The sequence below is a fragment of the Aphelocoma coerulescens genome, chromosome 1, assembly GCF_041296385.1.
Source record: "Aphelocoma coerulescens isolate FSJ_1873_10779 chromosome 1, UR_Acoe_1.0, whole genome shotgun sequence".
NCBI lineage: Eukaryota > Metazoa > Chordata > Aves > Passeriformes > Corvidae > Aphelocoma > Aphelocoma coerulescens.
Genome location: NC_091013.1, coordinates 90,094,407 through 90,109,337, shown reverse-complemented (window position 1 = coordinate 90,109,337; position 14,931 = coordinate 90,094,407). Strand labels below are relative to the sequence as shown.

General features: G+C 40.2%; 1 protein-coding gene across 5 annotated transcripts in view; it reads right to left on the bottom strand.

Annotated features, from left to right (window-relative positions):
• Nucleotides 1-14,931, bottom strand: part of TENM4 (teneurin transmembrane protein 4) — a 600,317-nt gene that overhangs the window by 390,402 nt on the left and 194,984 nt on the right. For all 5 annotated transcript variants that reach the window (XM_069016277.1, XM_069016269.1, XM_069016304.1 and 2 more), the window contains one exon: nucleotides 10,550-10,647. The gene's annotated coding sequence lies outside the window, so the exon portion shown is untranslated. The remainder of the gene's footprint in view (nucleotides 1-10,549; nucleotides 10,648-14,931) is intronic.

Genomic DNA, 14,931 nt, shown 5'->3' with positions numbered 1-14,931 from the left:
CTAGGTATCCCTAGATGCTCCTGTTTCCAAGAAATTTGGCTACTGGAAACTTTCAGAAATATAAAAGGACATTTAAATCCACAAGAATGATACTCAGTTTGAGTTTTGACAGAAGGTTTTAGGTATACTTTTAGAAAAATCTTTTCTCCGTATCAGATAGAAGTCCCTCAGAAATCACTCTTATCTCCACACTGATAGAACTTCAAAATGCCACACACGAAATACTCCAACATCATTAACTGGTGCGCAGTGTTGATTTTTATGTTGCAAATTTGATTGAAAACAGGAGTTTATCAGTGAAATGCTGAAATAGCCTTGAATATGGGGAAGTGAATGAGTATAATTGCTGATGGGTTCTTTTTATTATCAAGGAGTCTTGATTATAGCTTCATAGACTTAAATTATGGCAAATCAAGGACAAGATCAATTTACTAACTAAGCAAATATTTATATGAAGCTGGAGATTGGCATATATTGATCCGTTTATAAGGACCATAATTCTTTCTGCAAATGCATCGGCATTGAGCAGTGCTCTTTTCCCTATGTGCTTCCTCAACAGCAAGGAGCTGAAAGTCATGAAGAAAAAAGAAAGCACTATTTGGCAAGTCAGAGGGCTCGCCCCAGTCAAACACGGCTGCAAACCCAAATCAGTTGTTAAGGACGACCCTTTAGATGGAGACTGATTAATGATGGGTTATGCATTGTAGATAAATGGATAAACAGTTCTTGTAGTAAGTTAGAAATCCTGCTTGAAGGAAAAGAAAGTACTCAGAGCACCTATGGCAAGTGTTGATGGGCAACATCATCCAGGGCAGAGCATCAGCTGCCACATCCTGAGTCTCCCTGTGTTTGTAAGAGGTCACTTGGATATGAAGCAGAAGAGCGTTCCTAACTTGTGGGATGAAGAAGAATCCCTGTGAAATGATGACCATTCCCAACAAAGGCTGCTTTTGTTTGGAGGAAAAGGCGAGTGTGGGGGCAGGGACGAGAAGAGGCCGGATTACCTTTTGTTGCATTTGACAGTTGAAAAGGCCCCGGTGAATAATTACCCTTAAAACTAACAAACAAGGAGAAAGAAAAAAAAATGCATAAAAAGAGAAGAAAACTCCCCCTTGACTTCTCCCCAGATACAATAGCTCCCTTTGAAATAAAAACAAAATAAAAATAACTCATAGGGGAAAAAATAACTTAATTTGACTTTCCTTTCTCCTTTTGGCAAGTGTACACACATGCTCACATATATATATGTACAATTGCAAGTCTCCCCGTCACAGTCATCTTAAAACTTTTCTAGACTTGATCCATTCAGCAGCAAAGCTTATGCAAAATGCAATAAAAAAAATCAAGGGAAACTCCAGCAGCCAAAAGCGCACCCTTGGTTGAAGGCCCCATTGGTTTAGCCACAAAAGAACGATTCCTGGTGAGAGCAGTTGTCATCTGTTTTGCATACTCCTTATTTTGCTCTTAATTGGCATTATATGGAAACTTATCTACAAGGCCATGGGAACCAAAAAACATCCCTTATCCCCTCCTTCTCTGAACAAGCAGAACCCAATTAAAGCACAATTATCTCTCTTCTGCTATTATCATCCTCCACCAACAGAGAGACACAGATAGGAGAAGCATTGTTAGTCCAAGAGCAGCCACCTTTTCTTATGAAAATTTTTGTAAAGGTCATAAAGAAAATAAAGGAGACACAAGTGGTCTGGGCTTTGGTGAGCTGAAGGGCAGTGTTTTTTTTAAAATATTTGATCTGGACTTCCAGATGATTTTCTAAATACATTTATTTTCACCAGGGAGTGACTGACCTAAGACTCAAAATGCACTTATAGAGTTTGGAGGCAAGCCTGAAAAAATAAAAGACATGGCCAAAGAACAAGAGGAAAAATAGAGACAGGTGTCTTCCCAGAAAATCCAAGCTGTCTCAGAAAGTCATGAAATTGACAATTCCTCTGGTATGACTATGGAAAAACATCTCAGGGGAAAACAAACAACCATTTTTCAAATTGGAGCCCAGAGTCAACTCTTAAATCCATATCCTGCTTCTTAATATTGCAAAGCTACAGCCTACATGAGTTCCTGCAACCCCAGCATGGATGGTCAGCACTCCAAGATGATCATGACTTGGAAAGGGTTCCAGTGACATGATTCATGGGTTTTTGGACACAGTCTTTCAGGCGTCCTTGGAGAGTGAACACCCACCACCGTTCCCCGTTACTTATGTGCCTGGCTGTGACAGTCTTCCAAGATAGCTCTGCATACCTTCTGTATCAGAGGCCATCCCCGAGTTAGCAAACATTTGCACTACCACTCATCCTGTCTCATCAGCAGCTACTAAGAATATGCATGTGTCAGGAAACATCATGCATTTCATCACTTCAGCAAGTCATGCCATCACAAAGCAATTCTTGTCCCAGTTGATTCCCCCAGTTTTCCCCCTGGATGACAACTATAGGCTTTAAAATACTGAGCAAAGAAACAAACAAGATGACTTATGTTTTGTTTTTTTTTTTCCTTTGGAATATTTCTCTGCTCTATTTCGAACATGTAGCAGGTCCAGCTCACATATTTTGTTGAAGAAGAATCCAGCATGCTCAGGCAGGAAGCAGAAATCTCCTCTTAGAGGTACCCCAGAGGTGCCTGTTGCTGCCCCAAGGTCTTGCCAGCAAATCTCAATGTTAAAATTTTTTTAAGAGTTTCAGTTTTACACTCCTTGCATGGGCTTGCAAATTGATTTAATTTCTCAAACAATTAACAGAATAATGTCTGGGAGTATGGATTTTAGGCTGCCATCAGCTCTTTGACCTCCTACAGCAGATCTCCTGCTTTCTTCCCTGGAGAGTGCAATGCTGCAGCGACACAGCTCTCCTGTCCAAAGAGAAAACTGTGTCAGTGCACATGTGCTGTTTGCTTTTGTCATGGCACACATGGTTTTTGCTTTCACAATGGCTGGCCAGTGTAGTGGGAGGGAGAAAGACAATGTCCCTCTCCAAGAGCCAATGGAACAGAGGTGGTTGCTGTAGATTCTCCACATAAGCAGGGCAATTGAAAACAGGGAAAACAATTCTGCCAGTGGATTTATTCCCAGATTAAATGGAACTTCTGATAGCTGGGTAAGTGTGCTAACAGATCACCAGGAGTGGTAAGCAATTGGTTAAAGAGATCAAAAGATCAAACAAGAGGCAACAAAGTGAAAATTATGCCACTGCATTTAGCTACAAAAATACAAAACTTTCCCCTGTGCCCTACCACCACGTAATACCCAGAGGCTGCTCTGAGAGCAGTGGAGCAGGATGAGCAAATCCCTGTCTTCCAGCATAAAGATGAAACCTGCAGGGAGACAGCTGCAGTGGAAAGGATTGAAATTAATGTCAAGCAATAGATGAGATTTCGGTGGAGATTTTGATGAGATTTACTGCAGCAAATGTTTTCCCTGGCAAATGTCACACCATTAAAATGCAAAAAACCATCCTCAGTAGAATTAAGAAAATAAAGTGAAATTCAAAAACACTGTCCTGATAAATGGCAGCTTGAAACTCAGTCCTCAGGCTCTCAGGGTCAAGGGTAGTCTTCTTTGTTAGGAAGTGTGCAGGAGAAGTGCTAAAACGTCCTTTCAGGTCCATCACCTGTGACTCCAGAGCACATGTTTTATGGACAGTAGGATATTTTGCCAACATCTTTCGGGGTGTGGCTGAGTCTAACTGGGAACAACCCTTGGAGAAAATTCTGCAGCTGAGCACTGCCCAGCACAGCTGCATCATTTATACACAGTCTAATATGGGTGAATTAAGATCCTGTAAATATAAACAGCTTACTCTGACTTTGCCTCTTGGAGAAGCTCCTTGAGGAGCCTCTTCTGTTCTGTCCTTGATGGGACAGCCAGAAGAATTATTCCTTAATGCCTGGTAATTACACGTGAAAGTGCCAGTTCCCTGGCACAGATAGCAAGAAGTGAGGACTGCAGGTGAATTGTGTGTTCGCCTTAAACAGGACAGCAACTCTGCATGAGGTTGGCCAAGCTAATTTTTATTTCCCCAAATGGACTGAATGCTCTGTAGGTCTAAGTGCATGCCTCAGGCATGCACACACCTTCCCCTCCCCATAAGTACCTTGCATTTAGCAATCCATGAAGAAAACAAATTGTTTTCATCATGCAGGAATGAACAATCCTCCTTCAGCCAATGTCCAGCTCAGAAAAACATTTCTCCAGCCTTTGGATTCTCTGTACTTGGGCTGCTGTTCTCATAAGCACTTGTATTTGTTGGTCCAGGTAGATTTGGAAGATCCTTGTGAACATGGTCACATGGAACTTGTCTGTCTGGCCTGTAATTCAGAGGTGCTGATATCTCTATTAAAACTCCTCTTTACCAATAAGGACACATTAGGTGAATATACTGGCAATATACTAACAGTATAAGAGTCATCTATACACGTATTATTTATATATATTGCTAATATTACTAGCACTATACGTGTTCAGGATAGTAATTTCATCTTAGTCAGACTAGTTTATTCCTGTGAACAGGTTAAATGTGATAAAATAAAGATCTGACCTCTTTGCCTAGACCAGGTAAGAGCCGTGTCTGCTTGGCATCCAGCGCAAGAAAATAAACTATTTAAAAATTTAGCCATAGAGCAAAAAAAGAGACTGCTCTACTTCTAAGGCACCTAAAGGTTACCAAATTGATGACTGTCCATTATTATCACTGGTAACACTATGCTGTTATTACAAAATGGAACTGGGGAAGACTCTCACATGTTCAAGTGTATTTTAAATTGTCTTCTGCATTTAAGCCTGTCCTTCAAGTTAGGGCTTAACAGGACTCCTCACAGGAGTTAAACACATGCTGAACAGTTTTGCAACAACAGTACTCAAGGGTGCTTTCTTGTACCAGGTGAAGACAGATCCTATAACTCACTTTTATTTATTTTTCCATACTTCTGTTATTTGGGTTATCCTGTTGCATGAGAAATGAATGCCCCTACTCACCCTGTTGTTTGTTTTGCCTGATGACATGCAGGGGCTTCTCAACCTCAGTGAGAAAGCACACAAAACACAAACCTCCGCAGCAGCAGAGTTGAGGATAGTCAGACACAGTTGCAAAATTAGCATTGAAATGAGATGAAAAAGCTCTGCTTTTTTCACACAGAAACATTTCATGCTCTCCTGCGAAAGGGAAAGTATGCTTATGTGCCCCAAAGCAAATTTTGCTCCCTCACCCCACTGTCACCTCACCTTAAAAGTCAATGTCTAACTAGAATCTGTAAATTAAAACAAGCTTAACTTGGGACAGCCAGAGCATTTGAAAGTTTCACCATGAACAAAGTGAGTTTACCTCAGCTAACATGAGTGAGCAAAATCATCTTTCAGTACCTAAAGGGGCTACAAGAGAATTGGAGAGGGACTTTTCACATGGGTGTGGAGGACAGGACAGGGGGAAATGGTTCAAACTATGACAGAGGGCAGGGTGAGATTAGATACCAGGGAGAAATTCTTCACTATGAGAGTAGTGGCAGAGGCTGTCTAGAGAAGATGTGGCTCCTCCATCCCTGGAGGTGTTCAAGGCCAGGCTGGATGGGGCTTTTGAGCCACTTGGTCTAGTGGAAGGTGTCCCTGCCTGTGGCACAGGGTTGGGACTAGGTGATCTTCATGGTACCTTCCAACCCAAACCATTCTGTTAGTCTATGGATTTACAGTTTTATGAAAAGAAAACTGGGATGAAAATCCCTGCATGCATAGTTGCCTTGAGTCCACAGTAAGTCAGCTCTCTACCATGGCTGTGGCTGACAACAAGGGCTTGCACACAGTCCCCAGGGGTGGCGCGTGGCACCACGGGCTGTGCTGCTCAGTCAGGGCTGCAAAGTAAGGGGTGTCAAGGAGCTTTGGCCATGCCACAGTGGGGTTCTGACCTGCTCTAGGACAATGCCACAGGGCTTATAGGAGCTACACACCTGCTGCAAGGGGGAAGATATACAAGCATGGAGAGAGAAGTGAGGATGCACAGCTCCCACTGAGCATCGCTGGCTGTGACTGCAGCACACACAAGCTGTGTTGGCCTCATGCATGGCACTGATAGATAGGTCTATAAAGTACATTATGAGATCTTCCAGAGATACATAAAGAAATCCTGAGTGAAACTCTGAAAGATCATAAAACCAGCAAAACCGTGCCAGAGCTTTGGGATGGCTCAGCCTGTTCATGGAGGGAGGGGTATGGCTAAACAGCTGTGCAGGCTGTGGGTTAAGCCTATGTCATTAATGCTCTCCACATAACACGTGGTTTTCAAACGAAGATACTATGATATTTTGGTGTATTTGTTAAACCTACAAGGAGATGAGCAATAAGTATCCCATGGGGAAGATTTCTCTGAGATACACCATATCTGCAAATAAAGGCGGTTCCACTGCTTTGAAGTTACCTATTTTTCCAAACAGTGTAATGATGGGATCTTTGTTACTGCACTGCTGTTGTGTATCAGTTTTTTGGAGGGTGTGAGATCACATCTCCTGCATGTCACAACAGGAGCAATAAAACTGGGCTGAAAATAGCTTTCTGCAGCAAAGCAAAAGAAAAGCAAAATCTGGTGTGTCCAAGAAATACATCTGCAATTCACTTGCAAATCTAAACAGGGAGAAAACAATTGACAGACAATGTACAAACAGTTCTTGTAATAAACTCCTGAGTTCGTACTGGTTTCTACAGCCGCCCCCCACCCACTGCACACTCCACAGCCAAGATGCTAATTACAGCCTTCCTGTCGTTTTCCACTTCCTCCTCTGTTAAATAATGGGAGGGGAAAGGATTATGGAAACTGATGCACTTGACAGCAAAAATAAATAAGCAAAAGAATAACTAACTAACTAACTAAATAATGAATCTAGTAGTCTCCAAGACAAAGCTATTCTATCATACCTCCGGTATCTTGAGCCAAACTTCAAGGGTTACTCAAGAAAAGTGATGATCTGGCACCTCAGAGAATATGACATAAGTATCAATTAATGCTTAATTAACACTGCATGACATTGATTTGAATAAATAGAACCTTTTAGAAGGATGTCTCTCTATATTGTGGGCTGAAACAAGATGCCTTGTGGGAAGAATGAGAAGCTCCCTAGTATTATGTAACATCTCTATAGTTATAGCACCTGGAGGCTTGGAGTGTATCATGAGCCCAAGGCGTTAGATGCTGTATAAATATACAGCTGCTAAAGATGCTTATCTTGGATTTGTAGTGTAAACAAGAAGATATGCCATGCAGTTCTGGTGACAGGTTGATCAAGGCTAATGAAACAGGGGACTTAAGGAAATTTGAAAAGACATACACGTTGTCTAGCAGTTTCTAATTTGTTGGGAAAAGGGGATTTTTACAAAAACTTATTCCCAAAACTTTTTTTCATATAAAGTTCTTGCAAAAGTCCCCAAATACATAGGAGTTGCCTTATTGTGTTAAACAGGAAAATAGAAAGGAAAAGAGTGCACAGGTTGCAGCAGAATGGCATAACAGCCAACAACAACAATCAGTGTCCTTAAGCTGGGTACCAAATGCCAGCTACCTAATGCCATCTTCTCTCACCTGAGTAAGAGTAGTCTGATCAGCAATGAGCCACAGTTTCCACCGAGAGCAGCAAGAGGACAGCAGCTCCAAAAATCATCCTGTTTCCACATCAGTGTTGGCTGCTCCTAAGAAATACTCTATATACCCTGGGGCATGTTGTTACTTTTAATGAGACAGTAAAATAACAGGCCCTATTATTTGTACTGTTCATATTCATCTTCTGTGTGCATTGAAGAGGGGCACAAAGGTGATCAGAGGGCTGGAGCACCTCTGCTATGGAGACAGGCTGATAGAGATGGGTTTGTTCAGCCTGGAGAAAAGAAGGCTACAGGAAGACCTTAGAGCACCTTCCAGAACCTAAAGGGGGCTACAAGAGAGCTGGAAGAGGGACTTTTGACAATGGCATGGAGGGACAGGACAAGGGGGAATGGCTTCAGACTGACAGAGGTCAGGTTTAAATTGGGTATCAGCAAAAAATTATTTCCTGTGAGGGTGGTGGGGCACTGCCACAAGTCGCCCAGAGAAGCTATGGCTCCTTCATCGCTGGAAACATTCAAGGCCAGGTTGGACGGAGCACTGAGCCATCTGGTCTAAGGAGAAGTGTCCCTGCCCATGGAAGAGGGGTTGGAATTAGATGATCTTTGAGGTCCTTCCCAGCCACAAACATTCTATAATTCTAAGACTTCGCAGGTAGTGTTGGACCAGCCAGCATGGCATACTTGGGAAGCAGCTCTGGACAAACCCCTTGAGGAGAAAATGTGATTCCCTCATAGCTGGCATGACTGACTCCACTGCCCAGTTGAATGTAACTGGGGAAAAATTCTGTGATTCCACAGGAAATAACCGACTTGGAGACTATTATCAACTCTTTGACCTTTTGTCACTACTCAGATCTCCTGGTAGCAAAAAGGTTATCAAATGCATCATGGTTGTGAAAAACTGACTGAATTTTGCAATGAGTAGCATTTTGTAATGAAAAGCAGTCTTCAGGTTACATTGACAAATAAGAATTCACCTTCAGTAAAAAGCTATTTAGACATGTCCTCTGAAATTCCTGTCTCTTAATAAAGAGAGCTTGCCATGTGCAGCGACTCCCAGCAATTTGAAAAGTCTTATTTTAGATTTCCTCTTCTTTTCCTTACTCCATTCAGTTTTCTGTCATCTCATTATACTGTTACCACTTACTATGAAACCTTGACTTTGAAAACACTTTCTCTTTTTTCCTTTTCCTCTTTTTCTTTCTCTTTCTTTGTTTTTTTATGAGTAGTCTTTATCTTGCAGGGAGATCTTTCGCAGAGGTTAACTTTTTGAACTCTTGCTACAGACACAACATTTCAGCTCACACCAGCCCTAATACTTCCCTGCCCATGGCAGGGGGGTTGGAATTAAATTATATTTACAGTCCTTTCCATCCCAAACCTTCCTATGATTCTAAAATTATGGAAAAAAAGCAATTTAATTCCTTATAAGAGTAAGTGGTTTCTCCCTAAGAAGTAAAGAACTAAGTCCAGGACATAACTCGCAGGCAGAATTTTCATGCTTTGGGAACTGCCTCTTCTTTCTTATGCCAGTATCTGTGTAGTGCTGATGATTAAAGCACTGGTGTTCGCTAATCACTTTCATTCTATCTTGCAAGTACACATTATTCTCCATCAATTTCATTTAAATATCACTTTATATTCATGGCTTTGACTTTTAGAACTCCTCCTACTGTAATTTTAACATTAACAGACATTTCTTTCTCTCCATTCATCACTCGTGTCAAGACTTCCCAGGCTGAGGTGATCATTTCCTGCTTCTTTGTATGGCAGGAGCCGTAAGTGCCCCAGCCCTTCACTTCTAGGTGAAAAGCTCTTAAAGATCATCCCTCAGCAACATTCTCTAAGAAAACATGTTTTGATTAGAAAGGTGACTAGATAATCTCCAGTGATCCCTGCCAACCTCAAATATTCCATGATTCTTTGATTCATGCTTCTGCTTCTCTACCATTTCCTTGTAATTGTCTGTGTACTGAACAGTCCCAGCTTTGCTTTCCTTCCATTTGAGATTCCCAGCAATGATCTCCAAGCAACCTTCCCTCTTGATCATGGTGGGCAATGCCACCATCCTGTCACATGCCCGTAACCTTATATCATCCTCAAGTTGTACTCCTCTGCCAGATGCCACTTCCCAGTTACACCGAAGCTACAGACACATTCAAAGTATGTTCTGTGTACCATACTTCAGATAATGCCTTCCCTTGCTCTCCACCCATCTAGGTAAATCTCTTATCTGCAAGGATAAGAACGTATTTAATTGAATGTATCAATTATTGCAGAATCCCTTTCTGTCACTTTCAGCGCAAATGCAAATTTGCACTGATTATACTCCCTAGATACAAAGGCCATTTTTCCAGATACAGCACTGATTTCCCTTATCCATTTCTTTTAAAACTAGGCTGTCTGCATCCAATCAACCCACGCAGTCATTTTCCATAGTCCATGTACTGGATTTTCAGATGAGTGCTTCTGTATTTTCTTTCATGCTGCTCTCCATAAATGCATATAAAACTACCATGCTAGAGTCCTTCTCTGTAGCAATATCTAAAAATCTCTGACAAGAACTAGGTTGCAGGTGTGTTACTAGCATTGCCTGTCATACTGACCAGCACTTTCTTACTAAATCCATGTGCCTCCTCTGTCTGTCACTATCTGCAGCTTCTTGATTTCTACTAAGTTATAAGTCATTTCATCTTAGTAGAAACAGAGGATGTCTATGTTTCTACAGTGCCTGACACAGCAGAAATTAATCCATAACTGAGATTGTGATGCAAATTATCCTTGTCAGCTAATAAAAATACACAAGTCAATAGCAGACATGTTTTAGAGAAATTAGAGAAATTCCTCATGACTCCAATCAGAGAAATCTGCTCAAGAAACATTGCAACTATCATAATTTTATTCTAAACAATAAAACATAATTAAAACATCCCAGGTACTGGAAATGGTACTCACTTTTTGCAGTTGCCTTGTTAGAAATATCTAGGAACAATCCATCAAATGCTTCTTGTAAGATACTGTTTTAACCTAGACATGTGTTATTCTCAGTCTACCTGAAAAATACACAGACATCAAAAAAAAAATCAGCATTTTGTTCAGTGATTTCAACTTATTTGCTATACAAAATGAGTTAAAAACAACTGCTGTTATACGGGGTACCTAAAGCAGTCAACTATACATTTGTGGTTCTTGCTGTAGTATCGCATCAGCACTACTTGGGTATGCTTAGTCATCTCACAGAAATAAATGCATTTGTTAAATGAACTAAGGGCTTCTATACAGCACTCAGAATTAAATGCCTGTCCTTGACCAACTATGCAAACATCCATCCCTTTGCCAAAAGAGTAATTAATCAGTTCCTTTATTGTAGGTTTAAGGGTTTCCAGTTAACACAGCAGTTGTTCCTTTCCTCTGCTGTGATTTTGCAGGCTTCAGAAGGTGAAAGAATTTTTTTTTAAATTTATATAGTTATCCCAAATATCTCCTTTCTTTAGTCTTCTTTCTTTGTTAGAGTGGAATGACTGAGATCTTACAGGGATGCCTCTTGCTGTTTCCACTCACATCAGTAAATTATCAGTCCTATCTGAGTTGCATGCGGCATCGAAGAGCCCCAGTTTAAAAGCAATGATGCATCTGTCACAAACGTGCCACACTACAAGCAGGAGGTTCAAAGAAAGTATATAACAGTACCAGGGCTCATCTTCTGCCTCTCATTAGCTAATTAGTCTCAAGTCCCTTTTCTTAGCTCCTTTCCTTGTCTTAAATTCTTTCCTTGTCTCAAACTCTTTCCTTGTCTCAAGGAGACAAAGTCCCATCGAGACTGGGAAGGTGGAGGAGAGAACACAGCAAGAGGGTGTGTGTAGTTTCTCTGAGAGCTGCATTTGCCAGACTGATCAACTCTCCCAGGCTGCCTACTTTGTTTGATATGCATCCTTTTTACATTCACTCTGGTGCACAAAGTCTTGCAGAATTGGAAAAAAAAAATTAGAAGGCTGAAGGATGTGGTAACGTACTGGTAGAGAAGTGGGATTCTATGTCCCTCCTTGGCAACTTGTTTCTGCATATATGGTCCAAAACTACATTGACCTTTTAATCTTGCCAACCGCAAATTAATTTTGAATCCAAGCTGTCTACTGAAAAGGAGCAAAGGTCACTTTTAAATGGCTGCTCTGCTGTGTTGCCCTTTACTCCATGGTCCACATCCTTTGTCTTCCTCCCATTAATTCTGCTTCTTGAAGAACCCTCCTTGCTGCTGATTGTACAGAATCCTCGTACAGATTATTTCTCCTCCGCATGCATTTTTCAAAGCTGCATCTCATTTTGTCATTTCCTGCCTAAGGTTTCCAGTCTCTCTATCTTCACTGATTTATGTAGTGCCTCCCAATTTGGATCATTTGTGATTTTAATTAACATGTACTCTTTTCCTGTCTTTTGGCTAATGAATGAAGATATTTAAAGAAGACTGGACTCAAGACTGCTCCTTGATGTTCCCCTACTAGAAAAACTCATGTGATTCAACACATTTTCATTTATTATCTCACTTTGCTAATGGCCCTGTGGATGGTTTTTAATCAACATCACAGGGTCCTTATCTAAGCCAATCTGAATTAATTTTGTGAGTCTCCTCTCTTACTGATGCTCACTTCAAACAGACGGAAAACAAAAGCAGGAGAGGCCATCACTCACCAGAATGCTCTTCTGTGACACCTGGAAATGAGGGGGCAGTAAGAATAAATTGTTCACTCTCTTCTCTCAGGACTCTGGTAGACTTTGGATCCCCTGTGATCATAACACCTATACTCCTCCTGATTTTCAATATACATATTTTTAAACTGTTTGTCAAGGCAGAGAAGTGTTATTATTCCCACTTTGGAGAATAAGCTCCAGCACAGATAATATAAGGAGGTGGTCTGCTCTGCTCCTTTAGCAGTCATGGCTAAAAACTGAGGGTTTAAGGTTGCTCTTGAATTTACACCTGTCTTCTGGAAGTTACTGTGACATGCCTGCCTGTGTATCTCTGAGATGACCCATCAAATTCACCATCAAAGTGATTTCATCTCTTCTTAAAAAAAACCCAATCAACCAATCAACCAACCAAACAAACCCAACCCAAACAAAACAACCCAAACCCCTAAATGTCAGTACGTCCATATTTATATCATGACCTGAATGTCATTTTGAAAGAACAGGCCCAAAAAATGTAAAGTGATTTTGAAAAGGTGAGACTACTCAGGTACGCAGAACACGTAACTGCTTAACCCAGACCACGGGACATAGAATAAGACTGAGAGCGGTATCTGTTGGATCTGGTCCTGAAAGTTATTTGGGCCCCTCCTTCTCACTCAGCTGGGTTTTGAGATATTTCTGAAGTCCTGCACCAAAGTGCTCTCCTTAAGTTTAACAGGATGTGTATACTGGATTTGAATCCAGATCTGCAAAGTCTAAGATGTAGTCCCCATCTAGGAACTTCTCTCCTTTCCTATCAAGAGGATAATTATGTCATGGGATAGACATTTCAGCTCCAGTCACTGCTCTGTGTTCTCGAAAAGTAGGGTCCCACTGACTACATGCACAGCATCCTCCACAGCCACCTCCTGACAAACAGTTTTAATGTGGTAGTTACATTCCTTTTGGATGAAAATTAAAAACACCTTTCTGCTACAGCAAAGGGAATTTATGGCATGGACTTATTTATGTGAGTTATTTATTTTCTGAAATATTAATTGATGTTTCTGAATGAGCTCTGAAATATTCTCAAAAACTTCAAGTTCATGTGGTTTTTAATAAAAGCCAGCAGGATTTTTAAAAACATTGCTATTATGGCTTCTTCCTTCCCACCCTCTTCATAAATCAAAACTTGTGGGAAGAAAATAAACAAACAACACCCTACCACCCCATTAAAAAAAAAAAAAAAAAAAAAAAGAGGAAGGGAAGAAAAAGAATGAAAAAGGAAAGGGACCAATTATTTCCAGAAGCATCAGCAATCATAAAGAAACTAATCACAAGCTAAGAAATTATCTAAGGGAGCGCAGAGGGAGGTAACAATATGAAGCAGACAATTTAGAAAATATTTGCAAGAGCAAAATTTATAAATACTCATTATATCTTTTAAACACATGTCCAAATTAATATGTGTTCTTGCTTCTTCCTTTCCCACTAATATATTTAGTGAAAAAAGATATGTAGGATAAAATATTGTCACCAATATTCTCCTCATATTAGGAAATAATTACACAGTTTTTTCACTCCAAACTTTTAAACAGGGCCCAGTTGGAAATGAATTGCCTTTGACTCGCTAAAAATAAGCATAAGAAACTTAATCTAAGTCCATCACCAGTGCAATTTATACTCTACACCACTTCTGTAAGGTGTAATTAGCAGTGCATTGCTATAATTTATTATTGGTTTAAAAAGCCTGAAAATCAGATCCTTACAGCAAAATGGAAAATGGGAACTATATGCCAGGCATATTATTCTGCTTTATATTAATTCAGTTATTTTACCTTTGGTGCACATCCATCTATCCATACAAAATGAATGCTCCATTGAGAAGGATGCTGAGTACTAAACCTTTGGCTCAATTTGAAATACGAACTCTGAGGCATAGCTGCAATAATACTTCCATTTGCATTATTATGATTAACATTCCTCTGAATAGGAAGCATCCAGTAATATTAATTGCAGAAATAGTGAGATTCCAATTGTCATAAATCACTGCACAGTGTAAAGCAAGCTCTCAGAAAACAGCACAGAAGAACTCTTTTTTTGCTTTGTTTTTTTAGTTCACTTCAACCTTATTTTCACCATGCTGTTTCACTTGTATCTATTGACAGGACAGTAATCACGCTTTTCTCTTGATTAACACATTCTTTTCAGAAAGGTCCCAAACAGCTTTCACATGAAAGGTTGAATCCAACAGAGCATGTTTTTTCTCATTAAAGACTTAGCATTCACCCACGTTATTTTATCACACAGATACTTCCTGTCTCACAGGAAGGAGAGTGGCCTTGAAGCCAATGTTCTTGGTCTGATCAGAAGCTTTCTCCACAAAAGTTGAAATGAAAGCCTTTTCAAAGATGATGATTGCTGAATTAATTTAATAAGTTAAAATATGGGAGGGGAAATTGTACACAGTTTCTCTACTAAAGCACAAGGAGAGATTTTGCCTTATTTGAAACAATATAATCACTAAATCTGCACAGTTTTATTGAAATTTTATTTATATATTTATATATTTGTATCAAGTCAACATTTCCCCTTCACTGCCATTTCTTTTCTCCACAGTTAGCAAAACCGTCAATATTCATTGATTCATCAAAGCAAGCAACCCTGACATT